The following is a 15,555-nucleotide window of genomic DNA, read 5'->3' on the forward strand; positions in this document are numbered from 1 at the left end:
CTCTCTCTCTCTCTCTCTCCAGACTTGGCTGACCTCAAACTTTGTTCTGAAGTATTACAGAACATGCAGAGACCACATACATGATAGTTGTCCAGCCCCCCGCCCCATCCCCTTCTTCTCTGTGGTTTATTTCATACAGAGGCTTTCTTTGTAGCCCAAGTTGGTCAAATGTGAGAGATCCTACCTCTACTGTAAAGGTCTGTGATTCCAGCTGTGCACCACAGCACTGAGCTATCTTAATGTCTTGTCCCAGTGCATTAGAACATGGTCACACTACCACTGTTGTAAACAGGCCCACCGCATCACCAGTCACATCGGTGTGTGGCGGCTGTGATTATTACACTGCATAATACCTGATGGTGCTAATAAATGACTGTCACTTGCTCCTGTCGCACATTCTGCCAGCATTTGCGAGTGCAATCCAGTGGAATGTGGCACTCTGTGACACTGGTGGCCACTCCACACATCTCCTGTTTCCTATGGCTCTTGACTTCAACAAGAACCCACATCATGTGTCTGGCCCACACCATGTAAGTATACTTGATCATTTTCACACATCAATCCCTGTCTCCCCTGGGACGTGTTCGTGAAATATACTCCTTTCAGGATGTGTGATTGCTGAACACGATCAGCCCCTGATCTCCACCGGCTTTGTGTTCCACTGAACAGTGATGTGGAGAAGGAAGGCCCAAGACCAGTCAGGTCTCACTGTAAAATTTGCCTTTCTGCTGCCTTCCTTTTGCCTCATCCCAAGCCTTCTCTTCATGAAGGGAACCAGTGAGGGAAGAGCAGAAAAGACATGGAAAATACTCGAGACGCTGCTTCTATCCTTCCCCACCTAAGTCTCCTAGCAATGATTTCAAAACTTGGAAGACATAGAAGTCAGGAACTGCCTTGACTATACATACAATGGTAGCTCTGGGGGCCTTTACAGGGCACTTGCAACAAGAACAGGAGGTTCTGTCAGCAAAGCCTAAAACAACATTGTAAAAGAAGAACACATGCTGGAAGGGAAGCATAGGGCTGGAATGCATGCTTTACCCAAGGCCTAGGATTCAGTCCCCAGAACTGAATATGGCAACAAGAAGCCCTACAGGACATTGACATCTAAACACCTCCTGAAAAGCAAATGCAATGATGAAGGAGACAAACTTGCACACTATAAACTGTATGTAATGTGCAGTAGCTCAAAGAGGGGCTTTGCAGGGTCAGATTTATAATACAAGAAAGTAGTGTTTCTATTTGCCACTTTGCAACTGTACATAGACTTCTTGAACATCAATGTGGCAAACATTTTGAGACCCAAGGAAATGCATCAGTAAGTAAATAAAAGTGAAAAAGAAAAAAAGATGGCAGGAGGGAGATTAGTTTGTGCTTGCTGCCTAGCTGCATGATTTAGAAAAGCTGTTTAGGATTACTGGACATTGCTTTTCAATTCATTAATTTATGTATTCTTTTGTTCATTCACATAATCGAGTATTTATTTGGGCCTGAAAAGAATCTGAGGGATTTTAATCTGTGGAAACAATTGATCACTAACACACAAAGGCCATGTTTTGAAAGGATGTATTATTTACATGTCCCAGGAGAAGGGGCATGCTAATAAGTATTGGTGTGACTTATCAACCAATGATATTCAATCAACACATTTGAGAACTCAGACACTATTCAAAGGCCTTCAAAAGCTATGAATGTTCCCTTCCTCTTGGGTACTTTGGAAGTAGCTGTGGGGTCTTTAGGGAAAAGATTAGAGGGACATATAATCTTGGACACAGCCTCGGATGCTGCACAAGGGATAGCCATTTCCCACAACTGTGAGTGACATCAGCCTTCTATCCAGTCTCTCTCGTGATCTCATCTAGATATCTCCACTGGCTTCTGCTCCGTTTTGCCGTTGGAATTTGCACAATCTAGTCACTATCATCCCAGTGCTGTTCTTACTACCCATTACCATAATTACTTGCTTCTGTGTTGAAATGAAGCTATTACAACTTTTTCATTATGAACAAGCTGGTACAGAAAGCCAAGTTCCATGGCATCTCCCTCCATCAGTCTTAAGGAGACAGTTGCCATTGAGCGTCCCATGGTTGCTGTGACCATCTCCTAACTCACCTCTTCTCAGTGAAAGTACCCACAGCTACTTCTAAGATCTGTATGCCCCCAAAAGAAAGGGGTGTTCATATTTTGAAGGCATTTGGCATACAGTGTCTAAGCTAACACTGACCCCAAGTATATTGATTGTATCTTCTTGTGTGACAAGTCACCCCAGTATTCATGACAGTAATTAATCTCCCCCCATTCTTGCTCTTTTTATTTCAGGAGATCATGTGTTGGGAAAAAATTACCTTGTACTCTAGTAAAATGGCTCCAGTTCCTCTATCACTCTGCCAGTATCTATGAGACAGGCACTGTAGTAGTTGGAAAAAGAACTCCTTTCTTCTTGACATGGGACAGCCCATTCCTGCTCAGGATATATTATATCATGTGCCCAGTAACTGGGCACAAAGCTGTGTGGAATGACAACATAGATCTTGGAAGAAATGCGTATCATGATGTAAGACACCAGATGAGAAGCAAGGGGGCTCATTGCCAGGCAACCTAGAAGACAGCTGTGGCTGAAAGAATGGGAAGGAAAGCAGGTACTCAATATGGATTCAGGGCATTCAACATGAAGTAATTCAAGCCTCATCTCTTGGGACCTCTGGACACTGGTGTGGGACATACCTCTCTCACTTCACTCCCACTGCACTCTCTGTGTGCACCCCAAGTAGCTGAAGGCCCTCAGGCACCTCGGTTGCTGGGTTTTTCTTTAAGTGTCCCAGCACAGACAGGAACCAGTGGGAATTGGCAGGTGAATGATTGCACAGTGTCACCGTAGTCTGCATGTGCACCTATATAGGTGGAGACACGGATCACACTGGACAGAGGCATGCCAGCAAATCAACAGGATCCTGGCACTAGGAAATGAACTGAAGATCTCTAATGGTCAAGTAGTGGAGGGCAAATCCTAATGAAATGCAGACTGGGACCTGTGGGTGGAGTCTGACTTGGAAAGTAACCCTGAAAATGTGCAGCAATGTGTCATGCTAAAGGAAAGTTCAGAAACAGCCCTGAGAATTCAGGTGCTTTGTGGGTAAAAAAAAGAATGAGACAGGATGCCCAGCAGAAGGAGGAGGGACTCAAACAGATGTTGTTTAGCACACAGCATTGTCAGGGACCAGCCTCAGCTGGCACAGGTTACAGATGGATGAACTTTTACAAGCAGGCTGCATTTTTGATGGCATCAGCAGAGAAGGTGACATAGAGACCCAGGACCCTCACAACAGTTAGAGAATAACAAGTTCAAACAAGTTGTGCAAAATCTTGTTCTAAAGATAGGATGTGATGACGGACGGGAGAAAAAAAGGTAGACAGCTCAAACACAGGAAGTCATAAATGAGGTAAAAGAAAAATGCAACTAATTAAATTAAGATGAATTGTATTTTGAAGAGTAATCGTATTTACATTACTGGAGAACAAAAGGTACAGATTAAGTTTGTCATAGTTGTTTGAAAATATGCACATAGTTTTCCAGTCCACAATTGCAGCTTTTCTCTTCAACAGACACGGTTCCCATTAACAGGGAGGCACACAGCTCATTGTCATTTGTAAAGAGAAAAGCAATTTCCTCTCTCCGCCTAACTCGCGTAAGTGATTTCTAGTGGTTCCTTTGGGTGGTGTCTTTTTCCAGTAGACCTGAGGAGGAAGGAAAGCCTGGTTCCTTGCCCTGAGCCTCACATCTCTCATGGCTACCGCCCAGCCCCAGCCCAGCACTTCAGCCCTGAGGAGAGGTATTCTCTAACTTTAAGCTTGTGGAAATGGTGGCTTTTCAGAAAGATTGGGGTAGAATTCAGATTCAATAAACCCTAAGAGGCACAGACACACAATGAACTGGGAGGTTAATTTCAAAGTATTCTATCTGAGATGGGTAGGGAGTTGGGGAGAATAAGTTCTTGGCACTTAGCTCAGGAGCAAAAGAACCATTGGCTTGCAGACTTGCCTGCTAATGGCCGCTGCCTTTGCTGATCCTAATGATAAAGTCATGAGGGTAGACAGTACACGATCTTGAATCTGTTCCTCATGCTAAGTGTTTACTGTGCGTCCTTCATTTCATCCTCGTGAGCCAAGTAATTCTGGATCCCATTACAAACAATCAAGCTTCAAAGGTACTCAACGGCATAAGTCCTGTGGCCCAGGTAGAGAGATCTTCCAAACCCTTGCTCCTGGCCTTGTGTCATGCCATCTGCTACACAGAAGGGGACAGACTCAACTATTTTGTCCATATTATTATGGAAAGTGGAAGACACTGACAGAGAATACAACCCCTACCTTCTCAGCCCTGGGACCTTTTCACTAAACCCAGAAATACCAATATTCCATCTTGAAGCAAACTACCATAAAAGTGGCCAAGACTCCCAGCCCCCTGGGATACCCTGTCCACAGTCCCTTGGGAGAAGCAAGCACCTGAAAGATGGATACAATGCTAGCCTGGTGGAGTTCAGTGGCCTCCATAGTCTTGTGTCTGACCACAGGCCCCCTCCTCTCTGCCATTACCTCTTCCCAGAACACACTGCAAAGCAAATAGCCATGGAATTTCCTATGAACACATGCGTTTTACTACTTGCTTCCTGCTTTGGGGATTTTGGATACATTTATATGGTTCTTGTAAATGCTAAAGATAAAGCATGGAATGCAGTTCTTAACCCTCCCTCCCTTCCTCCAATTTTAGTCTTCTTGATACAGGAATGGGCCAGACCCCACCCATTATAGCTGAATGCATTACAATAAATGTGGAAAAACTCCAAACCATCTTGCCAATACCCTCAGAAATTGAAACTTTCACAGGGAGTAAGAATGTTATGAATTCCACTTTTAAGTGAAAAATAATAATAAAATAAAAAGGGTGGGGAAATGGTGAAAAACAAAACATTTATTCCTGTTTAGAGAATTCCAAAAAATATTAACAGCTGCTTCTGAGCTTCAGATTAAAGTTCTGAGTTTACTCCTGAATTCTCTTGCTCTCCAAATCTCAGTTACACACAGATTTTCTTTAAAAAGAGGCAGGGCTACATAGAATCAAAATTAATATGGCCAAAGACACAAAAGCAAACAAACACTCAATGGGAGGTGCTGACTCAGTCTGTGGTGCTCCTGCCAAGGCCAGAGGTTCCTGGGGCACAGCTCTGTAGGGAACAGGCCTGGTATTAGTTGAGGACATGCAGCAGAGTCAAGCTGGCTCAAGCATGCCTCCTCCTCAGCAGAAAGGTTGTAAGAGCCAGTGGCATGGAAGATGCCAAGGAAGCAAGGCTTCTAGACACACCGGGATTGGTGTACATGTGAGCTCACGGAGACGGCAGCATGCACACTCCCTGCACCAGTCTAAGCCAGATGGGGTCCTAGCATAGAGACAAGAATACATACAAGCCCCCATCCCTAACCCAGAAACTAACTCCAACTGATAAACGCTCACAAAGGAAAAGTTAGTTTTCTCCAACAGAATCTCACTGGGTATGCAAACCAAACTTAAGGGCAGATCCCAAGCCCAGCAGTAAATGGCCAACACAAAACTCAGTATTCTGGGGGATTTATTGTCTCACGGTGTTTTGCCTGACCTTTTCTCCCCTTCATACAGATCTTTTGCTTATATATTATAGCTTCTGATTTTGTTTTTTATGGGTTTTCTGTGTATGTAAATGTGTATAGCTCAGTGTCGTGGTTTGTGTATGCTCTGCCTAGGGAGTGGCACTATTAGAAAGCGTAGCCCTGCTGGAGTAGGTGTGTCACTGTGGCTGTGGGCTTTAAGACCCTCATTTTAGCTCCTGGAAGCAAGTATTCTGCTAGCAGCCTTCAGATGAAGATGTAGAACTCTCAGCTTCTCCTGTAGCATGCCTGCCTGGATGCTGCCATGTTTCTGACTTAATGATAATGGACTGAACCTCTGAACCTGTAAGCCAGCCCCAGTTAAATGTGGTCCTTTGTAAGAGTTGCCTTGATCATGGTATCTGTTCACAGCAGTAAAACCGTGACTGATACACGCAGTGTCTGTATGTTCATATATATGTTTTTATATTTTTTCCTTTGGCTCTTCTTTTCTGTTTCTTGCTTTGTCCTATTCTGATTTGTACTTTATCTTTTTATCCATTATTTTTTAGATGCCCGTTTGTATTCTAATGAGAAATAGAAAGGGCATGGGAAGAGGAAACCATAATCACAATATATTGAATGAAAAAAATGTATTTTCAATTGAAAACAGAGAAAGAATGCCTCATCCCAAATGAGTAAGCAAGAGGAGACCCTGCATGAAGCCACCACCAAGGAATGAGAGTATCCAGTCAGGAATACTTGGGGAGGCAACCTAAAAACTCAGAAGGGTGAAAACAGAAAGATCACAAGATCAGAAATAATTTCCAGCCCAGGTGACCCTACAAATAAGTGCTGAAGGACATGGGAACCAGATGTTGCCTGTGGGGCTATCTGATCATGTGATCAGCACTTCAGAAAGAACTGGGAATCACTGTCTCAGATCTTTTTGTTTCCTTTTTTTAAATTCAAATATAAATTTATTTATTCATACCTGGTTTCTTGTTTGTGAGCTTGAAGTATTTTTTTTCTTTTTTTTTTTTTACAAGTTTTTTTTTTTCGTAATTCATTCACACAGGGGTTATAAACACAGAAAGGCAGGACATGGGGAAGGGGATGACACTGGAGCGTAGGTGTTCAGGGGGAATACAGATATCGTTCAGAACAGGGTATTAGCTGGGTGAAGGTTCAGGGGACAGATCATTATGACTCTGCCTATTATTCACTTGTCCTTATCTAAGTTGGTATTGTCTGCCAAGGCTACCTATTTACAAGGTCTATGACTACTCAGGCTGGTACATTTCCATGAAAGCTGCCTGTTTACAATAGCTTATACCCATCTGTTTCACACATCTGTTTCACTCATCTGTTTTTCCACAGAGACCCAAGACTTGGTGTTAGTATACATGTATGACAAGTCTACTGCTGATTTTAGGCCTATGGCTGATTTTAGGCCTTCAGTGTGTAAGCAGGGATGTCCCTGACATCTCCTCCCTTCTCTAAGTATAGAAGGGCTGTGGCAATTCTAATCTTGCGAAGGCGGGGATAGAGGCCTGACCTCCAGTAGTTGAAGGGAATCTTGTAATGGCTCCAGTCCCCCTGTCGTTGTCCAGTGAGGCATGAGGGCCATACCTGTCCTGATGTCTTTTTCCTGGAGAGGGGATACTTTTGACATCAACCCCTATGCAGTCAGGCTTGTCCCTCAGGGAACCCAGAGAGATATTTTTAACTTTTATTTATACTCCCTTGCAGTGCTTAGCCTCACAGCCTAAGCAAGAATTCAAATCGCCAGTCAGAGGGATTTCTGGGTGGCCCCTCTCTGCTTGGTCTAGGGGTGGAAGTCCCCTCTTTTAGGTTGGGTGGAGATGGGTTTTGGGAACACCCTGTATAAAGTAACGACCTCATCTTGAGTCTTGTGGTCCTCCATAGCTAACTTATGATAATGCATCTGAATAGGTTTTGCTACCAAATTATTTATCTGTTGTTTCACAGAGTTAGTCAGCCTATTTGAGGCCCAAGGACCAGCAGAAATAAGCAAAAAGAACCCAAATAATGGTCCCAAGATGGGAGGAAGTAGGCTTGGCAACTATGGAGAGGCTGAAAACCAATTCTTGTACCAGCATTCATCTGTCTCTTTCTCCCTCTGATTTTTCTTAGGGCCTTCACTACCTGTTTCATGCTCTCTTTAACCCTCCCTGTCTTGTCTATGTAAAGGCAACCTTCTTCTTTAAGGGCTGTACACAGTCAAGAGATGTACACAGCCTTTTCTATTGTAATAGAGTAAATCAAGTCCAATAAAGATCTTTGCGATTTTTGGAGGTTTCTTCAGACAGTGAAATGAGGGATTTCTTCAGATTAGTGATGTCAATCTCTAGCTGTTTGATGTTCTTGTCAATGGCCCTTCAAAGGTCTGAGTAGTATAAGTTCGGAGGCCAGCATGTGGATTAGAACTTCTAACAGCAGACATTATGGGTGATTCATTTTTACCTGGAAAGGAAAAAGAAGGGAGTTTTCAGGGAGTTTTCAGGGAGATTTCTGTTCCTTGGATGTAAATTGTTATTCATCTTATTTATGGTTGGGCCTGGCTTTGTGGGACTATCTATTTATCTCATTAATCTTTTTGGTAGCCTGTTAGCTGTGCCTTCTGTGGTATCAAACAGGCATATCAATCCTTGGCCCCATAAGGGAACTGGGTCTGGGCTATTCCCTTCAAGGGTAAGAGGTTCCTTCTCCATATCTGTGGCATAGTTTTTATTGATCTCAGTGATGCTAGAGGCAGTCAGCAGCAGATTTGCCATGCACTTTCAGTTTAGAGAGTTAAGAGTGAACAAGGCATGATGGAAAGTATTTCAGGGGGACTCCTTCTTGGGGGGTACCGTTCCCCCTCCTCTGTTTTTAAAGCCAATTTTTCAGAGTTCTTTTAAAATCAAGACAGAAGTGCCAACAGTCGCTCCTTCCACACTCAGAGAGTCATGAAGACACTATGTAAAGAAATATAAATCTATATTAATTATCTCTTTTATCAAAGGACTATTATAGCACAGTTGACAACTAATCAGACTATATAATATATCGATTAGTAATAGCTTCTTCTACTTTTTGTGAGATTACTTCTCTTTTGTCAATTAATTGTTGAGGGAAATTAGGATTTACATCTCTCTTGAGAATATTAAACAGAACTGTCTCAGCTCTTAATGATACAGAGGAAGGGCTTGCCATAAACATGTATGAGCTGGTTGTGAAACAAAGTAGAAGGTAAGGAAATAAGAAAGAGCAGACTCTTAGGAATGTACTTGGAAATCGCAGTTTTAACACTCCCTTGAATACACAGGATACCATAGGGTGTCGCCATGGGAATCTCATATCCAGAGTGTGAGAAAGGGATGCTTGGGCATCAGTCTCCAGAGGGAGGGAATGGGGGAAGAGAGAAGAAAAGGGAGGAGGAGGAGGTGGCTTGAGGCCATGAGTAACACTAAAAAGAAGTCAGAGTATTTATGGCGGCCCAGCTCCTACCTCTCCCATTAGCACCACAGGCAGCATTAGCGGAGATCTGGGGGTTTCGAAGCCTCGTCTGTTGTTTGAGGATAATAATGGCCACTATAGCTATGGTAGTAATGGGCCTCTTAGGGAAAGTGTTCTATCCTTAGTAAAGGCAGTCTCTGAAGGCATGACACCTGTAGATATACCTTGTTAAAGTAGCATTTTAACTATAAAAAGGTTGTGACCACTTACATGTCACCTTTATTATCAAGGAAGTGCGCCTTCTCACACTGTAGGCTGCTCTTCTCCAAGCAAAGGCCATTGCCATCTTAATTGGAGCAAGAGATGCTCGACAAAGTGGGCCTGTCAGCATTCCCACAGACATAGGGACTTTGGAGGGTCTTTCCAGACAAGGTCTCCTCACGAGGCCCCAGATATACCTAATTGTGCCTCAGCTGCACACTGTTTTGGAAGGTACTGTGGTAGTCAGGGCGTGTATGGTTAGCTGAAGAGAGGTCTGTCTGTGCAGCCATGGGGAAATCCTCATCTGTGCCGGGGTAAGACTTTTTGGCATGTGAGTTTTTAGGCCATCTATCTTATAAGTAACCCTTTGCCAGTCAGTACACCTGAAAGTAACCCCAATAAACTCTTTGGTCCACCAAGGTAGACTTGGTAGAATGGCTCCTCTCACGTCACCGGTGTCTCGTCCGGGATCTGCTGTGGATAGACTTTCACTCTCATCTCTCCACCAAGAGTCACACATCTGGTCACTAAAATGCCCAGTAAGCAGGCCACACTACCTCCAGCCAGCAGCAAGGCCATCTCGAGACCCCGTGGGGATGTTTTTCAGCCCTTTTGGAAGCTGTCAGCTAACATGGCTCCTGGGACTTGGGACCAGATGGGCACGGTGTTTCATTTGCTCATTTGACTGGAGAAAGTGCTTCACAATGACTTTTAACCCTGTTACTCTCTAGGATCTGCCTTCTGAGTGGTCCGTCTTAATTCAATACAAACTTATCTCTGTTGATAAATGTGTGTGTGCTTCAGCCCTGAAGTTTGTTTCACCTGGTAAATGCCTACCATCTGATAGGTAGGATGCCTGTATCTACTCTCCCCAGCATGGTTAGTGGCCAGGACCTCAGGCTGACTGTGGAGGGACCCATTTCTAGTACTTGATATCCCATCTCCATAGGAAAATAGGAACCTTGATTCACTAAAGCAGCAGAGTTCCATTTCCCAACATACACCGTGCCAGAGACACCTGTGTGCTGTTGCTCGGGGCACTGAGCTCAGCCTTTAGAAGAGGACAGAACTGAATATTCCCAATGTGATCTTGACATCAGAAACAAAGGGGAAGCTTGCATAAAGAGAACAACCTATGTGTTTCTTCTGTATTCATGTATCTGAAACTTTTCCAAAAGTGTAAAACATTTTCAGATACCCAACGCTATTAACTTAACATTTGGCCAAACCTGAATCATGCCTATGAAGTAATGTATTATGTATAAAACTGAAATCTGCCCCCAAACAACCCCACTCCCTCCTAGAGTGAAATCAGCATGCATATGAGATAGGACCAGACCCTACTTGGTGTTACACTGTAAAAAAACAAAAGCAGCATTCAGGTGTGCCCCGCCCTAGGACTCCCTTTCAATTGAATTTTAAGGAAGATAACTGCAGCCCCCTGGGAGGACCCAGGATCTGTGCCATCTACAAAGCATCCATCACATACTGATAAATGACTCGTTCCTGGGAACAGAAAAGGAGCCACGCCGTAAGTTTATTGGTGAGTTGTGACTGTGGGAGCACAAAGACGTATAACATCACGGAGGAAGCAGGTCCAAGGAAAGGGTGGAGCTCCCTCAACTACAACCCAGAATGTGATGAACACCTAACAGTGGGAAGATACAGACTCACATCAGACAATCACTTGATTCTCAGTATGGTTTTTAAAAACCAAAGATTTCCCACTGTTCCTGAAACTTCTGTTCAGCTCTGTTCTTGGTTGTTGACAGAACATATTCTATTGCTTGCCGGTCACCTGTTTGCCAGTTTGGATCTGGATCTGACCCACTACTTTCCATAGCAGCTGTGCCTCCCAGCACTAGTCTGGTTTCTTATCTTATCAATACTCTGTCTCTGTGTCTGTGTATCTCTGTCCATCTCTGTCTCCCAGTCTCTGTCTCTCCATCTCTCTCTGTATATGTGTCTCCGTCTCTATCTTGTCTCTCTTTCTTCCCACTTTTGAACACTCTTGACCTGTGCTCCAGCCTCTTTAACTTGTAATCGTCCTATAACTCATATATATGCATATAGACACATAGCTATATTTACTGCATGTATTTGATATAAGAGTTACTATTAGTAAATAAAAAATAAAATAAATGAGCCTGCATTCATCTCTGCTGGGCTACCTAGGTTTATGGGTTACATGACAAACTACTGCCATTGAAATCACTAAACCTTGTAAATTTGTTGTTCAATGTGTTGTCATGACATCAAGTATGTTAGCTATGTTTCTGACACTGTCACAATAGTATGCAGATATTATTTTGTTACATGCCCAGTAGGTATCCTTAAATTCCACACCATTGCATGCTTTGAAATCTACCATACTCTTTTGCTGCTTGCCTTTTATACCAATATGTGCAGAAGACGTCATCCTTTATGTTTGCCACAAGTATACAATCCCTGTGATAGAACACCATTACACTGGGAAGGTGTCATTGGATATCAAAAGGACAAAGGCAAAATGCCTCAGATGGCGACAAAGATCAGTACAAAGTAAACTACATATGCTGGACATGGGATATGATCCTTAAGAAAAGGTGATGTGGCCTTCCGGTCTGGGCTCGAGCACTGAGCAGATCCTGGGAGACAGCTCTGTACCCAATCTCACAGAGCCTAGAGGAAGCAGGCCTCCCAAGAGCTCTAACCTGGGCAGTATCTTGGGTAAGGAGACAGCAATGCCTGCCCCAAACAGGGAGTAACTGGAACCCACTGGGACCCAGGAATTCACTCCTGTCCCGGAGCACTGGTTCCTGCCAGCCTGAGTCTGAGCACTGAGCAGATCTTGGGCCCTAGCTCTAACCCCAGTAGTAACACCTACCCCACATAATTCTAAAACAACCAAGATAATAGGAAAGACAGGCTCCAGTCAGAGACAGGGCAGGTAGCACTAAGGAGATCCAGATGGTGAAAGGCAAGGGCTAGAACATAAGCATCAGCAACCCAGGGTACTTGGCATCATTAGAACCTAGTTCTCCCGCACTAGAAAGTCCTGAATTCCCCAGATCACCAGAAAAGTAAGATTCAAATTTAAAATCACCTCTAATGATGATGATAGAGGACTTTAAGAAGGACATAAATAACACTCTCAAAGAATTTGAGGAGAACACAGCTAAACAGGTAGAAGCCCTTAAAGAGGAAACATAAAAATGAGAACACAACCAAACAGGTGAAGGAATTGAACAAAACCATCCAGGACATAAAAATGGAAACAATAAAGAAATCACAAAGGGAGACTACCCTGGAGATAGAAAACCTAGGGGAAAAAATCAGGAGTCATAGATGCAAGCATTACTGACAGAATACAAGAGATAGAAGAGAGAATCTCAGGTGCAGAAGATACCATAGAAAATATTGACACGACTGTCAAAGAAAACACAAAATGCGAAAAGTTCTTAAAACAAAACATCCAGGAAATCCAGGACACAATGAGAAGACCAAACCTAAGGATAATAGGTATAGATGAGAGTGAAGATTCCCAACTTAAAGGGCCAATAAATATCTTCAACAAAATTATAGAAGAAAACTTCCCTAACCTAAGGAACGAGATGCCCATAAACATACAAAAAGCCTACAGAACGCCAAATAGACTAGACCAGAAAAAAAAAAAACACTTCCTGTTACATAATAATCAAAACACCAAATGCACAAAACAAAGAAAGAAAATTAAATGCAGTAACAGAAAAAAGCCAAGTAACATATAAAGGCAGACCTATCAGAATTACACCAGACTTCTCACCAGATACTATAAAAATGAGAAGATCCTGGACAGACATCATACAGACCCTAAGAGAACACAAATGCCAGCCCAGGCTACTATATCCAGCAAAACTCTCAATTACCATAGATGGAGAAACTGAGATATTCCATGACAAATCCAAATTTACACAATATCTTTCCACAAACCCAGCATTACAAAGGACATTAGCAGAAAAGCTCCAATACAAGGAGGGAAATTATACCCTAGAAAGAGCAAGAAAATAATCCTCTTCTAACAAATCCAAAAGAAGATAGCCACACAAAGATAATTCCACTTCTAATAACAAAAATAACAGGAAGCAACAATCACTGTTCCTTAATATCTCTTAACATCAATGGACTCAATTCCCCCAATAAAAAGACATAGGCTAATGGACTGGATACGTAAACAGGACCCAGCATTTTCCTGCATACAGGAAACCCACCTCAGTGACAAAGACAGACACTACCTTACAGTAAAAGGCTAGAAAACAATTTTTTCAAGCAAATGGTCCTAAGAAATAATCTGGAGTAGCCATTCTAAAACCTCCAGCCTAAGAACACAAAGGGAAGGACTCATGGCTCCACCTCTATAGGTAGTTGAGGGTGGCGTTGTCAGGCATCAGTGGAAGTAGAGGGCCTTGGTGCCTGAAAGTTTGGATTCCCTTATGTTTGGGCAATTCAAGAGCAGGGAGGTGGGAATGGGAGGATGGTGGGTGCACACCCTCATAGAAACTCCCAGAATTATATGGATTAGACATGACAGAGGCAGGCCACCAGAAGACTAGATTTCAGAATTCAAATGAAAAATTGTCTTAATACTAAAATTTGTTTTGAGTATTGTATATTGAAGAATACACAGCCTTGGTGTATCTACTCATCAAGCAAGCTGAGCAGACCTGCTCGAACCTCTGATGTCCTGGAATTTCAGCTGGATGCAGTGAAGACACAGACATCAGAGGCTTAACAATTTACTCTTCCTTCTGCCCCTCTTCTAATATCTCAACGCCCGTAACCAGCTTGAAGAAGTTAATGAAGAGTCGGTGCCCCTATTCCCTGGGCTTGGGGACTGAGGTGGTTAATATTGGGCTGTCTTTCTAGGGAAAAGTAGTGGTTTTGTTGGAACAGGGAGGAATAGCTAGGATTTATTACATAGCCATAACCTATTGGTAGAAATCTATATAATTGTTATAAAGCTGAAGTTATAATTTTTTAAATGGTACAAAATTTACTTTGATTTCAAATTTAAGGTTTTCATTGGTATGAGTTTCTTATTGATACAGAAGTGAGATTAATATTGTTACTCTCATAGGCATTGTGTCTATATAACACATTTAGGAATACAAGGCTTAGACCCAGTCCTTCTTTAACATTTTTAACTGGTTCAAGATGGTTAGCCCGTGAGTTAAGGGCCTCTAGCAAATTCATGGCTCTGAGTTTATTATTAGGGTGTTTTTTATATTTTATTTAGAAATAGCTGAGAAGAGTTAACAGACAACAGTCCAGATTGCCTTACATGGATAGTTGGTTTTCAAAACATCAGAAGTCCACAGAATTGATGTTACAAACATTTCTGCATTAAGGTTCATTTTGATTAGAGACCTATCTGCTCCTGACAGCTTCCTGTCTTGGATTCTAAGAAGAAACTGAGCATCTTTGGAGTTACTCCAGTTGTGGTGAGACAGCCACTAGGCAAGAATGGCCTCTTTTCATCTACAAATTACTGTCCTTAAAAGGACACACTTGTGGAATAGTTGACTGATTCTATCTGCCAAGACAGAGTAATCAGCCCTTAATAATTCTGCATCCCTAAGTCTGTCAGATGATCCTGGGCCAGAAGGCTTAAGATCGGATGCTCCAACATTTTGTAGTATAGGGACTGTCTATAGAGGTCTCTATAAATTGGCTAAATTTTAGAAGCTATGCTTTGTGCTTCCCATAATTTCAGTTAATTCAGTCATTCTGGATTTCTGACGGGGTTGAAGACTTACGGTCTCATAGACAATTCCGGCTGTTTACTTTGAGAGGAAAGATTTGAGAGGATGGTTTTCAGCTGATATTCATTCTAAAGCCAAGAAAAAAGCCAGGTTCAGAATTAAGTCTTTTAGTTAGGAGAGATGATGGAGGTTCTGGTTAGTCAACAAAATGTTGGACTGGGTATTAGGTCTATCTTGAACCTAACTGATACAAATTGGTATAGTTATGCTCTAATTGTATTTTGAGAGAAAAGTTTTTATTTTAACAGGAAGGGTGATATGTAGGAGGAACTAAGGTGGGAGGAGTAAGAAGGAGAGGAGGAATAAGGAGAGGAGGAATAAGGAGAGGAGGAGGAGAATGAGAGGAGGAGCCAGGAGATGAGAGAGAGAGAGAGAGAGAGAGGGAGAGAGAGAGAGAGAGAGAGAGAGAGAGAGAGAGAGAGAGAGAGAGAGA

The sequence above is a fragment of the Grammomys surdaster genome, unplaced genomic scaffold (assembly GCF_004785775.1).
Source record: "Grammomys surdaster isolate TR1022 unplaced genomic scaffold, NIH_TR_1.0 328, whole genome shotgun sequence".
NCBI lineage: Eukaryota > Metazoa > Chordata > Mammalia > Rodentia > Muridae > Grammomys > Grammomys surdaster.